General features: G+C 37.3%; 1 pseudogene; it reads left to right on the forward strand.

Annotated features, from left to right (window-relative positions):
* The first annotated feature begins 14,122 nt into the window (after positions 1-14,122).
* On the forward strand, positions 14,123-15,580 carry LOC100300624 (actin related protein 2/3 complex, subunit 1B, 41kDa pseudogene; annotated as a pseudogene).
* The last annotated feature ends 882 nt before the right edge of the window (positions 15,581-16,462 follow it).

The following is a 16,462-nucleotide window of genomic DNA, read 5'->3' on the forward strand; positions in this document are numbered from 1 at the left end:
TGCTTTTGAATATGCTATCTAGGTTGGTCATAACTTTCCTTCCAAGGACTAAGCGTCTTTTAATTTCATGGCTGCAGTCACCATCTTCAGTGATTTTGGAGCCCAGAAAAATAAAGTCTGACACTGTTTCCACTGTTTCCCCATCTATTTCCCATGAAGTGATGGGACCAGATGCCATGATCTTCGTATTCTGAATGTTGAGCTTTAAGCCAACTTTTTCACTCTCTACTTTCACTTTCATCAAGAGTCTTTTCAGTTCCTCTTCACTTTCTGCCATAAGGGTGGTGTCATCTGCATATCTGAGGTTATTGATATTTCTCCCGGCAATCTTGATTCCAGCTTGTGTTTCTTCCAGTCCAGCGTTTCTCATGATGTACTCTGCATATAAGTTAAATAAACAGGGTGACAATATACAGCCTTGACGAACTCCTTTTCCTATTTGGAACCAGTCTGTTGTTCCATGTCCAGTTCTAACTGTTGCTTCCTGACCTGCATACAAATTTCTCAAGAGGCAGATGAGGTGGTCTGGTATTCCCATCTCTTTCAGAATTTTCCAGTTTCTTGTGATCCACACAGTCAAAGGCTTTGGCATAGTCAATTAAGCAGAAATATATATTTTTCTGGAATTCTCTTGCTTTTTCGATGATCCAGCAGATGTTGGCAATTTGATCTCTGGTTCCTCTTCCTTTTCTAAAACCAGCTTGAACATCAGGAAGTTCACTGTTCACATATAGCTGAAGCCTGGCTTGGAGAATTTTGAGCATTACTTTACTAGCGTGTGAGATGAGTGCAATTGTGCGGTAGTTTGAGCATTCTTTGGCATTGCCTTTCTTTGGGATTGGAATGAAAACTGACCTTTTCCAGTCCTGTGGCCACTGCTGAGTTTTCCACATTTGCTGGCATATTGAGTGCAGCACTTTCACAGCATCATCTTTCAGGATTTGGAATAGCTCAACTGGAATTCCATCACCTCCACTAGCTTTGTTCGTAGTGATGCTTTCTAAGGCCCACTTGACTTCACATTCCAGGATGTCTGGCTCTAGGTCAGTGATCACACCATTGTGATTATCTGGGTTGTGAAGATCTTTTTTGTACAGTTCTTCTGTGTATTCTTGCCATCTTTTCTTAATATTTTCTGCTTCTGTTAAGTCCATACCATTTCTGTCCTTTATCAAGCCCATCTTTGCATGAAATGTTCCTTTGGTATCTCTGATTTTCTTGAAGAGATCTCTAATCTTTCCCATTCTGTTGTTTTCCTCTATTTCTTTGCATTGATTGCTGAAGAAGACTTTCTTATCTATAGGCTTTCTTATCTATAAAAGACATTAAAAAAAATTCTGTGAATGTGTTTTTGATTCCTAGTGTTTCCATTTTTATTCTTTTTAAGAGTTTTTATCTCTCTATGTATACTACCCTTCTGTTCTGCATGGTGTCTATGTTTTAAATTATAAATCTATCATATTGTCATTGTAATTTTAACTTCCCTATCTGATAATTCCAAAATCCATACCATATCTCTTTGCTTCGGCCCTCTAAACTGTACTTGCTCTTGACTTTTAACATGCCTTATAATTAATATTGAAGTCTGGACATAATGAATTGGTAACAGTAACCAAAATAAATATGTTTTTAGTTTGAGATTTATGTTAATCTGTCAAGGGCTTGGGCTCAGCTCAGTATCTGCTACACCAATAGATGTTAGAAACTTTAAATCACTCTGAGAGCCCTGTTGTCTTTAGATTTTCCTAAAACTTCCTCTTTAAGTATAGCTTATTCCTTGCAGCTCTTTCAATTTCAATCTACTATCATACTGGAGTCCTCTAATTGCAATGGTAAATTGTAGGAGTTGGTTATCCATATGTTGTTCAGTCATTAAGTTGTGCCTGACTCTTTGTGACCCCATGGATTGCAGCACTCCTCTCTTCCCTGTCCTTCACTATCTTCCGAAGTTTGCTCAAACTCATGTCCACTGAGTTGGTGATGCCATCTAACCATCTCATCCTCTGTTGTCCACTTCCCCTTCCTTTAATCTTTCCTAGGATCAGGGTCTTTTCCAGTGAGTTGGCTCTTCACATCAGGTGGCCAAAGTATTGGTGCATCAGCTTCAGCATCAGTCCTTGCAATAAATATTCAGGGTTGATCTCCTTTAGGATGGACTGCTTGGATCTCCTTGCTGCCCAAAAGCCTCTCAAGGGTCTTCGCTAGCACCACAATTTGAAAGCATCAATTCTTTGGCACTCAGCCTTCTGTATGGTCCAGCTCTCACATCCATACATGACTACTGGAAAAACCATAGCTTTGACTAGACAGATCTTGGCAAAGTGATGTCTCGGCTTTTTAATATGCTATCTTGGTTTGTTACAGCTTAACTGTTACTCTGACTTTAAAATACTCAGGCTGGCAGGACTTCAGTTCAGTTGCTCAGTCCTGTCTAACTCTTTGTGACCTCATGGACTGCAGCATGCCAGGTTTCCCTGTCTATTACCAACTTAGGAAAATTTTAATTCCATATTGAAAACAGTTTTTCAAATTAAACTCTAAATAGAATCCAGTTTTACTTTGACATAAATATTAAAGCATGAGGCAAAATAAAAATGAAGTACATAAGATTATTCTTAAATGAAGCATTAGCATATGATACCGTTCTTAGTTTCTTTGAATTTTCAGAAAACATATTCCCAAGTGCAAACTAAAAGAAAACTTAAATAGTTGAAAATAGTTATGCTTATTGTTTAAAAATTAATCAGAATATATGTCTTTTGGTGGCATATTGATTTTATATTTGAGAGTCAAATAACATTTTTATTCCACAATTTTTAATCTTAAGAAAGGAAGTAATTAAGAATAAATATAGATACATAATTGTGCCATTCTAGTAGAAATTTTAGAAAAACACTGGGAATTTTTTTCTTGCTTGGTATTAATTTTAAAACTCTAATTAAATAATACCCTGAGAACTTTAAATTAATGACAGATGACTCTGTCTTTTATAAGCAGCAGATGGGTGAATGTCAGTTTAAATTTCAATTATAACATTAAGTAAAAGGCATAAAGGCACATTATTATCATAAAAATGAAGTGTCAAAACACATTTTAAGTACCATTTGTCATATATTTTCTCATTTTTTCCCATTCTATCTCACATATCTGTCTTTTGCCTTCCTGAAATGTTTTAAGAAATATCTAGGAATGTCTCAATATTTTGCTAGTAGAAGATTAAGGGTATGATCCAATCAAGTTTATTTCTTAGAAAAAAATACTTCCTCAATTTTTTACTGCTTAACTTTGCATTTTATTATTAAATTTTGCCTTGCCAATTTGAAGAAAATCAAGAGAACAAATATTGCCTTTTGTATATTACTATAGTCATTTTCAAAAGGAATATTTCCTACAAGATCAATTAAAGAGCCTTTTATCTGTCTCTTCACAAAATATTAACATGTCACTATTCATTAAAAAGAATAATTACCATTGAAAATTTTAAAACACAAATATACTCAATGAACATTAATGAGCCACATTAGAAAAGGTAAAAGTATTTTTTCTTAATTAAGATTTTCAGCTCTACAATGTTCAATATTCTTACAATTCAGAGAAAATATATAGTCAGTTGACTTTAACTTGACAACTTAATTAACAGTGAAAGCATGTGGAGGAAAAAGATCACTGAAGTATATGATAGATATCTGCTTATACTTCAAATATAACGAAATCATTTGCAGAGCTTGGACTGGGCTGCACTAAGATTTAGGAGATTTGAGTTCTACCCTCAACTCTAACAAACATTGGTAGGTCTTTATACATACTTTTTTTTACTGTGATATGATTAATAGTGTAAAATTAGTCACTGATGGGAACTAACAGTAGTGGCCTCTTTAAACTTGCTCTTATTAAGAAACATTAATGGATTTCTATTGCCTCATTGGAATTATTATCTTTTTTCCAATACTTTATGCAGGCTTAAAGATTTTGAAGACCTTTGACAATGCATTTGTTCTGAGAGTCAAAAAATATAACTGGATTACTATACTTGCAAAAATTAAATGAAAGATGAACCAAATGATATTATGATTCTTATGTCTCTTCCCTAAAACAAGGAATCATCATTGTTGATAATTCATAAAGGTCTGTCATTTGGATTTTTTCATTGTACATCCTTTTAGACATGTCATACTATTGTGGAAGTACTAATAATTTATGAAAAGCCCCAATTAAAAAAAAAACACACTCTTAAGATATTAAGAGTATACTATAAGAATGGTGCAGGTTCTACAGAGATCTTTACACCATCTTTTAAAACGTATATTGTAATCAAAGGTAAACAGAACCTTAGAATTCCATTTCTTAATGCATTGTAGACTCTGGGTGCTAATATAAACAGGTAGATATGTGGATAATGCAATGATACTTGGTTTTGAATTGCAGTTTTGAATGTTGTTTTTTATGTGCTATTTTGAAAAATACATAGTACATAGAAATGATAAGTGTAAGTGTTTAACTTGACTTGAGGAAAGAAGAGCTGCACATTTGTCCAGCTGTCACATCTGCTCAGGTATTATTACCCACTCTTCATCTCACATTCATATTGAGCAGTATTATCTCTTGGGAGATGGTACAAAATATGCTCCTTTGTACTCTCCTTGAAAGGTGTCCAATATAAATTTAATCACGCCCTCAAATGCCTATCCTTGGGCTATGCTTCTCTACAGACTTTATGTGGATTTCACAGAAATACACTCCCCACACCATAACCCTTATTAAAAAATTACTTTTATTGCTGGGGCACACATAAAGATGAAGGAGACAGTGAGGTTAAACTTTTTATTGAGCATGTATCTTACAAGGCAATCCTGAAAAAGCCTTATCATATCCTTTTTACAAACAACACAACTGAAAGAGAAGTTAAGACATTTGTTAGACATCACAGAAATTAAAATTAATTCAAGTAGAGTGGTTAGATCAGATCTCTCTCTTATTTCTCTGGACCATGCTGTTTTTATTTTGCTTTATTTTATAAACATAGCCTCCTTAGTTACTAAGTCATGTCTGACTCTTTTGTGACCCCATAGACTGCAGCCTGCCAAGCTCCACTGCCCATGGGATTTCCCAGGCGAGAATCCTGGAGTGAGTTGCCATTTCCTTCTCCAGGGGATCTTCCCGATGCAGGGATCAAACCTGGGTCTCCTGCATTGGCAGGCAGATTCTTTACCACTAAGCGTACCAGGGAAGCCCATAAATGCTAAATACCTACACAATTAATTGAATTTATAATTCATAACTGGCATCATTTTTATGACATAGAAATAACTTTATAAATTACTAATTGATATTAATATATTTACAGTCCAAACATTACATTTTAAATTAATAATATATCCTTTTATAAGAATTTGAGATTAGAATTAGAACATAAATCCAGCTTGAAATTAAAGTGCTTTTCTAATAATTGTCTTACTATTGAAATGCCTTTTATAATTTTTTTTACATCCAGAAAAATTCATTATTCTGAAGAGTTTTTACATAATTGTAAAGAAATTAAGCCAAGGCTATGTTTTTTCCAGTAGTCATGTATGGATGTGAGAGTTGGACTATAAAGAAAGCTGAGCACCAAAGAAGTGATGCTTTTGAATTGTGGTGTTGGAGAAGACTCTTGAGAGTCCCTTGGACTGCAAGGAGATCCAACCAGTCCATCCTAAAGGAAATCAGTCCTGAATGTTCATTGTAAAGACTGATGTTGAAGCTGAAGCTCCAATAAATTGGCCACCTGATGCAAAGAGCTGACTCATTTGAAAAGCCCCGGATGCTGGGAAAGATTGAAGGCGAGAGGAGAAGGGGATGACAGAGATGAGATGGTTGGATGACGCCACTGACTCGATGGGCATGAGTTTGAGTAAACTCTGGGAGTTGGTGATGGACAGGGAAGCCTGGTGTGCTGCAGTCCATGGGGTCACAAAGAATTGGACATGATTGAGCGACTGAACTGAACTGAAAGAAATTAAGGGCTTCCCTGGTGGCTCAGTGGTAATAAAGAAACTGCGTGCCAATGCAAGAGATGTGGGTTCAATACCTGGGTCAAGAAGATCCCCTAGAGAAGGAAACGGCAAACCACTTCCAGTTTTTTGCCTGGGAAATCCCATGGATAGAGGAGCCTGGCATGCTACACTGCACAAGGTCTCAAAGACAGGGACGCAAATTAGTAATTAAACCACAACAAACAAAATAAATTAAAGAGAGCTGAGAATATATGAATTTTTATTAATCCTTAGATCACATTTTGAACTAACTTAAATCAGCAACATAAAGTAAAAGCTAATCCAGTAGGGAGAAAAGGAAATTTCCATAATCTTAATCTACAAATTAACATCCAATCTCTTTTTCATTTCATTATGAGATAAAACATTACAATTTCACCAGTAAATTTATAACTTTCTGTATCTTGTGGTGGGCTTCCTTGGCGGCACAGTGGTAAAGAACCTGCCTGCTAATGTAGGAGCATGGGTTTGATCCCTGGGTCAGGAACATTCCCTGGAGAAGGAATTGGCTACCCACTCCAATATTCTGGCCTGGGAAATCCCATGGACAGAGGCTACAGTCCATGGGGTTGCAACAGAGCTAGGCACAACTCATCAGCTAAATCAACAACATCAACATATTTTGTGGTAGTGTCATTTTTTGTTCAAAACACTTATTGATCCTTCCTACCATCTCTGTCTATGCAGCCCTTATGAAAAAAAAAAAATATATATATATATATATCCTTCCACACACTGACTTTCGGCTTGGCAAGTGGCTTACTTGCCAAATGGGATGTAACTTTAAGCGCTATCATATAGTTTGTCATTTTTATTTTTCCTTTGACTTCAAAATATCAAAAGCTTTAGATAGATCCTAAATAGTATTTCCTTCTTTACTTTAGGTTCTGGAGTGAATAGGACATGGAGCTTATGCAAAATAATAAAAATACATTTAACAGCACTAACCTTTGTTGTTACAAAACCATGAAAATGTGCTGTTCTCATTTTAGAGTTGCATACTTTACCCAAAGATAACTGATAAAATATTGAATTTATATTTACTGGACAGCATGTGGTCTCATTCTTTTGGCTCAGCTCACTGATATAAAGTAAAACCTAATGCTTATTTAACTTATATGGAGTACACCATGGGAAATGCTGGGCTAAATGAAGCACAAGCTGGAATCAAGATTGCTGGGAGAAATATCAGTAACCTCAGATATGCAGATGATACCACCCTTATGGCAGAAAGCAAAGAACTAAAGAGCCTCTTGATGAAAGTGAAAGAGAAGAGTGAAAAAGTTGGCTTAAAACTCAACATTCAGAAAACTAAGATCATGGTATCCGGTCTAATCACTTCATGGCAAACAGATAGGGAAACAATGGAAACAGAGACTTAATTTTTGGGGGCCAAAAATCACTGTAGATGGTGATTGCAGACATGAAATTAAAAGATGCTTGCTCCTTGGAGGAAAAGCTATGGTCTACCTAGACAGTATATTAAAAAGCAGAGACATACTTTGCCAACAAAGGTCTGTCTAGTCAAGGCTATGGTTTTTCCAGTAGTCATGTATGGATGTGAGAGTTGGACTATAAAAAAAGCTGAGCACCAAAGAATTGGTGCTTTTGAATTGTAGTGTTGGAGAAGACTCTTGAGAGTCCCTTGGACTGCAAAGAGATCCAACCAGTCCATCCTAAAAGAAATCAATCCTGAATATTCATTGGAAGGACTGATGCTGAAGCTGAAACTCCAATACTTTGGCCATCTGATGTGAAGAACTAACCCACTAGAAAAGACCTTGATGCTGGGAAAGATTGAAGGTGGGAGGAGAAGGGGATGACAGAGGATGAGATGGTTGGATGGCATCACTAACTCAATGGTCATGAGGTTGAGTAAGCTCCAGGAGTTGGTGATGGACAGGGAAGCCTGGCGTGCTGCAGTCCATGTGGTTGCAAAAGTTCAGACAGGACTGAACAACTGAAGTGAATGCATTCAAATGGAAAGCAAGATAAGGTTTATGCATTTTCTTTAGATAACATACAAATAATTGAAAGCTGAAGTACACTTGTAGATTTGATGACAAATGTGATTATATTTAACTTCCTCTTGTTTTGCTTTGTTGGAGTACTTTGTAATAAAAAAAGAATTGACCAAAAACTACCTTATTCCCAGTATGTCACTGAATCTTAGAAAATTAGTAGCTTCCCCTGATTTATGGTTCCATTCTAATTTCACAGAACTCTATCAGCAAATTCATTTTGACACCTTTGAGATACAACTATAGCAATTCATTTATAACACTCCCTAAACAAATTTCAACTTTACTAACAGATTGTGCTTGGCTGAAGCTGTTGGTGATTTAAAATAGCTAGAATCCTAATGTAAGTTTATAATGAAATGTCTGTCAAGACTTTAACATGGGACTCTCCTAATGATTTTGTAATGTTTTGACAATATTGAAAATATGTTTTAAAAAAAGCTAACAAATGCAACTTTCCCCTAAGCAAAATATCCCATATGTTTAAAAAAAAATCTTTTAAAATGCCAAAAGCTCTAACCACAGTGAAGGATGATACAATTGTGTGATTTCTTTAAATAAATGATCCTTTTGATGAGATAAATAGTAAGAAAGGTAGAAATCTTTAAAGTCTTGAGTTTATAATGCAACTGCCTGGTAACCTTTAAAGGTATGTGACTGGGGGAATTGTCAAAGATCTCTCAACTGTGGCAAAATGTATCCTGAATGATCCTATTAGAGTAGTTAAAAAGGATATTTAAAACCTTAATAAGTTTAAACCACAAAGAAAAAAGTGAGTATTATACTAAATAGGGTATTGAATGTGCTCCCTTTAGACAGCTATTACTAGCATTCATCATTTCCTGCTCCAGTTGAGGGAGTTTTGACAATTCCCTTTACAAGTCACCTTTAAAGTTATTCTGCAAGCAGACAAAGCCGCAATATTGATTTGAGTTGTCCACACATTAGCTCAGATGATTGCAAGTCAGTATGACTTCTGTCTTCTGTTCTGAGCTTTTCATTTGTTCAACCTCAAGAAATTAAAAATTAACACCTTCCTTTTGTACACTGCTATTTTCCCAAAGATATTTCACAGACTTAATTTCATAAAATACATAAATACTCCTTAGTTTCTCCATTTCAAATACAATGAAACTGAGGCCTTGAGAGCTTAAATTATCCATTCAGTTAAGCTGTGTAAGAATTTCTAAAGTTGATTCACTAAAATGCCCACCTCGCATCCTCACTCTTCCCTTTCCTCTCTCCCATCCTTCTTTCATTCTTTCTATTGTTGCTGTTTTGTCATGTCTGACTCTTTTGACAACCCCGTGGACTGTATCCTACCAGAGTCCTCTGTCCATGTGATTTCCTAGGCAAGATACTGGAGTGGGTTGCCATTTCCTTCTCCATGAAATCTTCCCCACCCAGGGATCAAACCTGCATCTCCTGCATTGCAGGTGGATGCTTTACCACAGAGCCACCTGGGAAGCCCCTTCATTCTTTCTATAGATATAACAAAAGGTTTTTTCTTCTTATAACCTTGCTTTAACAAGCTAGCAAATAAAATGTTGCCAAGTATCATGAATTATAAGATGGGTGTATAAAGTTGTTAATTTTAATTTAAATTTATCTGTTTATTTTTAGTAATTCAGATAATTTGTAAGTAAACTTTACATAGATGGGACACACATTAAAATTCAAAATAAATATTTCTTTTATTATTAGGCTTCATTTTAATCAATATACTTCAAAGCTTATATTTATGCCTATTTTACATTTTCAGAGACAATTACCTGCATCAGTCCTGTTGAGTTCCAAAGACAATAAACTCATAACTTACTTGCATTAAGAGGTAGGAGGATGGTTAATGTTCAAGATATACTCATGGTTTGATTGGTATTAGAGGCTGAGGGAAATTTTAACATAAATAAATGATGGTTCTACTCAGAGACATATTCAGTATGCTTCCCAAATTATATAATAAGGAAAGGAAGCAAGCAATATATAGATTTTACATTATGTTTTAATTATTTTTCCCTTTTTGGGGATCAGAGTATAAAATTTATGGACTCATTGCATGGGAAGAAATGTGTCATGCTCCAAAATTTTAGACCCATGAGGAATTTCAGACATTAGCTGTGAAACTACTTCATTTGTAGTGAAAAAACCAAGCCTGCAAGAGTTTCTAGCATGTGACAATAATCCTGGTAAAGGAGATTTTAACATAACTCTTATATTCAATTTTCTCTATAATTTTTAAATGAATTCTATTTATTTTTCAGATGAAGTGATATCTAATTAACTGCCATTATACTGTTCCAGTCACCTTTAAGAAAAGTACATAGGTGTAGCCTGTAATGAGATGTGTATTTAGTTTTCCGGTGGCTCAGATGGTGAAGAGTCTGCCTGCAATATGGGAGACCTGGGTTCGACTCCAGGGTCAGGAAGATCCCCTGGAGAAGGAAATGGCAACCCACCCCAGTATTCTTGCCTGGAAAATCCCATGGACAGAGGAGCCTGGCGGGCTACAGTCCATGGGGTTGCAAAGAGACACAACTTCACTAAATGATTTAACTGTACTCATAGAGTCTCATAAGATTTCCCTGGTGGCTCAGAGGTAAAGAATCTGCCTACAATGCAGGAGATGCAGGAGACAAGGGTTTGATTACTGGGTTGGGAAGATCTCCTGGAGAAGGAAATGGCAACCCACTCTAGTATTCTTGCCTGGGAAATCCCATGGACAGATGAGCCTGACAGGCGGGCTGCAGAGTTAAACACAACTTAACACTACAACATAGAGTCTCATGGTGATTAATAATAACTCTCCTTTGAGTAAGAAAATAGATGGGAAATTTTAAATATAAAATCTTGTTTATTTTTTGTCAATTAAAGTAATTGGACTCTTTTTATTTTAATATTTAAAATTATGTAATCCAAAATAACAATTTAATAAATTGCATAAATCTACTTTAAAAAATCATGTTTAAAAATCAATTAACCAAATAAATTTCCAAGTAATGCTAAAGAATCCATAAAATTTATAGCTATCATTGCTTAGCTTGCCTATAGTATTTTTTAAATCAGTCTTTCTTGTCTCAGCCTACTCTATCATAAGTGCATTTGTAGTATTTCAATATGTTTACCCTACATTTCTACTTGTGAATTTTCTTTTTGCTCTATATAAAAAGTTTTAATTCTGAAAGCAATCAGCCTCCACTGTTTTCTGTTATACTTGCTTTTGATCAGCAGGCCTCTTAGCCAAGGCCTTGTAAGGACATTCAATCATTATAATGTTTATGGTACAGGAAAGTTTGCAAGCTTTCCCAATACTCCTCTCTGGTTTCAATGCTGTAATGTTATTTTAACTCCAATTTGTTTCTGATTTTGGTATCTGTGGCTCTGATGCCAAGTTATTTGCCCCAGAAGCTTCTCATTATGCTCAATTAGAAAATACATCTTCTTTAAAGTTTTGTCATACATTATCAACCTTAAGATTTTAAGGATAGTTTTAAAACACTTAGAAATATAACCATCATATGTTTTAAAACACTATCATAAGCTATACATTATTTTCATTAAGAATTAACCAATAAATATGAGTTATTAACTTCTGTGTCTTAGTAATACACACCATACCTGAATAAACTTGGTATTTAGTAATGCTTTTTCAAACAGAGATGAACTTAAAGAGCTACAATCATGCAGCATTCTTTATTCATGCATGAAGATCATTGTTCAGAATTCTCCTCTAGTAGACATTTTCTACTTTAAGATACTTAAATTTTTCTTTAAAGTTTATCCTTAAAATTATGATTAAGTGAAGCATATCATTTAATTTAAACTTTTTCAGAGTTTAAATGTGTTCATATTAGCTTTCATAATATATAGACTTGTCTGATATGGATATTTAGGAACAAATACATAAAATGATGTATATTGTTATTTCACTATGATATATTTCATTTATCTAGAGGTAGTAGGACAGGAATATTTCATCTTCATAAAGCAGCCTTGTAAAATCATCCATATTTATTATTTTGCATTTTTATTGCTCTATTTCCCTAAGGAGCTAAAGATGTTTTATTAATTTTTTCACTCTAATAATAAAACAACAACAACAAAAAAACCCTCTGAGGTAGGTAAATATGCAAAAAGCCATACCCAAGGGTGTTTTTCCTGTGTAAATTTAATCTGTGTTAAGAAAGACGAAAGCATTTAATCTCTTGAACATCCAAGACAGAAACACTGAATATATCATATATTGTCTTAAAAAAAATCAATACCAAAGGGTATCTAGAGCTGGCATACACTAGCAATAATTAGACTTTTGTTTTTTGACTCTATGGATTTACCTGGAGTTGGAGTAAGAATGTAATGTTTAAATTTTACATGATGAACTTCTATAAATTCCATTCAACATTCTTTAAAATTGCAGTATATATCTTAAGAACACAGAAATACTGAACTTAAAAAAATCATGTGCAAAAACCAATTTTAATAATATAGGTATGCATAATTATTATTCATTATTTTATATCCTAGTGATATTTTATGACCTTACTTATGTAGACATTAAGGAAACAAAAATAATTTTTCTGCCAGTCATTTTAATTTAAAAAGGTATAAAATAGATAAAAACTGAGATTGTGGGATAACTGTAATTTTTATATTTTACTATGGGAAAACAAGGAAATTCAAGACTCCAAAAACTATTCATAACTCTTTTTCTCATACCGATACTTACCATTCTTGAGTTAAGGAAAATGGAAAATGAAGAAAAAGTATAAAGATGTTTAGCAAGAGCATGTTTTCCTTTTATTAAGAGGAAAAACTAGAGATTAAATATGCAGCAGTCAAGCAGAGATTAACTAAACACAGTACAGTCACTTACTAGAATAGTATGTAAGCTATTACAGTAATAGCAATGAATTCAAAATTGATTATTAAGTGAAAAAAGAAAATTACAAAATTTTACTTATACTATTATCGAAATAGCAGAGATTTCACTGATACAACTTGAAAGAAATCACTCTATTGCCCAACTGAAATAATTATAGGCAATCTTTTCCTTTAACTTTCACATCCATTTAGCTACCACTCCATATTAATCTGGGGCTTCCCTGGTAGCTTAGCTGGTAAAGAATCTGCCTGCAATATAAGAGACCCTGGTTCAATTCCTGGGTCAGAAAGATCCCCTGGAGAAGGGATATGCTACCCACTCCAGTATTCTTGCCTGGGGAATCCCCATGGACAGAGGAGCCTGACTGACTACAGTCCATGGAGTTGAATAGAGTCAGACATGATTGAGCAACTAAGCACAGCACACTATATTAATCTGCCTCTTTCATATTCTCTCCCCAATTCAATATACTCCTTCAGAATAACTGCTTTTTTTTTTTTTTTTCTGTTTTATGCATTTAAATTCTATGTATTGAAAGGAAGGCCCTCCATTCACTGATCCTTCCTACCTCTCCATACTAACAATTGTTCCCTCTCCAACAAAACATGGCATACACATCATATATATAAATAAATAGCTTAAAATTTCAGAAAAATACCATGCATTTCCATAATTTTGCAATACTAGATATATCTATCATTCTTTGAAATTCTGTTCTCTTCTGTTGAGTTGCTGATATTCATTTTTAGGACTCTTCTCAAGTGTTCACATTCTCTGGTAGCACCCCTTTTGCTTTTCATCACCCCAATCATTAACTGTCACATTTTAAGTTACAGTGACATGGTAGGCAGTTGATATAGTATCAGATTCTTCTTTATCTTTGTAAGTTCCATAATAGAAACAGTACTATATATAGCAAAACATCAACCCATTTTTGAGCATAAAGTTAGATAGGGACAAATAGAGATTGTTTTATGTCTTAGTAGAAGGCAATGGCACCCCACTCCAGTACTCTTGTCTGGAAAATCCCATGGATGGAGGAGCCTGGTAGGCTGCAGTCTATGGGCTCACTTAGAGTCGGACACGACTGAGCAACTTCCCTTTCACTTTTCACTTTCATCCACTGGAGAAGGAAATGGCACCCCACTCCAGTGTGGCCACTCCAGAAGTGGCCGCACAGCGCGGCACCCAGAGCCGGTTCGGCGCGTCGACTGCCCAGAGTCCGCGGCCGCGGCGCCCGGAGGAGCCAAGCAGCATGGCATATCACAGCTTCCTGGTGGAGTCCATCAGCTGTCACGCCTGGAACAAGGACCGCACCCAGATCGCCATCTGCCCCAACAACCACGAGGTGCACATCTATGAGAAGAGCGGGAACAAGTGGGTCCAGGAGCACGAACTCAAGGAGCACAACTGGCAGGTGACAGGCACTGACTGGGCCCCAGAGACTAACCGCATCGTGACTTGCGGCACAGACCGCAACGCCAACGTGTGGACGCTGAAGGGCCGCACGTGGAAGCCCACGCTTGTCATCCTGCGCATCAACCGCGCCGCTCGCTGTGTGCGCTGGGCCCCCAGTGAGAAAAAGTTCGCTGTGGGCAGTGGCTCCCCTGTCATCTCCATCTGCTATTTTGAGCAGGAAAATGACTGGTGGGTGTGCAAGCACATCAAGAAGCCCATCCGCTCCACCGTCCTCAGCCTGGACTGGCACCCCAACAACGTGCTCCTGGCCGCCGGCTCCTGTGACTTCAAATGCCGGATCTTCTCAGCCTACATCAAGGAGGTGGAGGAGCGGCCAGCACCCACCCCGTGGGGCTCCAAGATGCCGTTCGGGGAGCTGATGTTCGAATCCAGCAGTAGCTGCGGCTGGGTGCACGGCGTCTGCTTCTCAGCCAACGGCAGTCGTGTGGCCTGGGTCAGCCATGACAGCACCCTGTGCCTGGTCGATGCTGACAAGAAGATGGCCTTCGAGACTCTGGCCTCTGAAACGCTGCTGCTGCTGGCCGTCACCTTCATCACGGAGAACAGTCTGGTGGCAGCGGGCCACGACTGCTTCCTGGTGCTCTTCACCTACGACAGCGCCACGGGGAAGCTGAGCTTCGGTGGGCGGCTGCCCAAGCAGAGATCTCAGCACGGCCTCACGTCCCGCGAGCGCTTCCAGAACCTCGACAAGAAGGCGAGCTCTGAGGGCAGCGCGGCGGCGGGCGCCGGCCTGGACTCGCTGCACAAGAACAGCATCAGCCAGACCTCGGTGCTGAGTGGAGGAAAGGCCAAGTGCTCGCAGTTTTGCACCACCGGCATGGACGGCGGCATGAGCATCTGGGACGTGAAGAGCCTGGAGTCTGCCCTGAAGGACCTCAAGATCGTATGACCTGCGAGCAGTGTGCTGCCCTTGGCCCAGGCTGAAGAAGCGGGTCGGGGAGGCTGAGGCCGCTTTGCTGAGTTTCTAGGGTACCGGGTGGGGTCCCCACCGGGGCTGTTCCCGCAGGAGGGGAGGGACGGGAGGCTGCTTCTTGGCTCTGGAAGGAACGATTGTTTTTTTCTTGAAGAAATGCTTTAATTGTAAAAACTGTTCTCAAAGCACTCGTGGTCATGAACTGCTTCAGAACATGAAGGTAATAAAAACGCAACTATAGACAAAAAAAAAAAAAGAGAGAGAGAGAGAGAATTCCAAAGATGGGGGAGCCTGGTAGGCTGCCCTCTATGGGGTCACACAGAGTCGGACATGACTGAAGCAACTTAGCAGCAGCAGCAGTGCTACATTACCAAGAAACTTTACAATGTTCTTATTCTGTTGTTTTTATAAAAGACAAAAATTGAAAAAAAAAAAAAAAACAATTAAAAATAGGCAAAGGACCTAAACTGACATTTTTCCAAAGAATGTACGTTTTCCAAAAAATGCACAAAAGCCCAACGTGTATGTGGAAAGATGTTCAACATCACCAGTCATTAGAAAAATGCAAACTAAAACCACAAAGAAATATCACCTCACGTCTGTTGGAATGGCTAGCATTAAAAAGATAAGAAACTACAAAAACCCAGTGAAGATATGGAGAAGGAGAACTCTTGTGTACTGCTAGTGCAACTGTCAATTGGTACAGACACTATAGATGAAAGTATGAAGGTTTCACAAAAAATTAAATATAAGACTAATATGTGATCCACCACTTCAGTATTCTTGCCTTGAGAACCCCATGAACAGTATCAAAAGGCAAAATGATAGGATACTGAAAGAGGAACTCCCCAGGTCGTTATGTGCCCGATATGCTACTGGAGATCAATGGAGAAATAACTCCAGAAAGAATTAAGGGATGGAGCCAAAGCAAAAACAATACCCAGTAGTGGATGTGACTAGTGACAGAAGCAAGATCTGATGCTGTAAAGAGCAATATTGCATAGGAACCTGGAATGTTAGGTCCATGAATCAAGACAAATTGGAAGTGGTCAAACAGGAGATGGCAAGAGTGAATGTCGATATTCTAGGAATCAGTTAACTAAAATGGACTGGAATGGGTGAATTTAACTGAGATGAC

Source organism: Bos taurus, chromosome 12 (genome assembly GCF_002263795.3).
Source record: "Bos taurus isolate L1 Dominette 01449 registration number 42190680 breed Hereford chromosome 12, ARS-UCD2.0, whole genome shotgun sequence".
Taxonomy (NCBI): Eukaryota; Metazoa; Chordata; class Mammalia; order Artiodactyla; family Bovidae; genus Bos; species Bos taurus.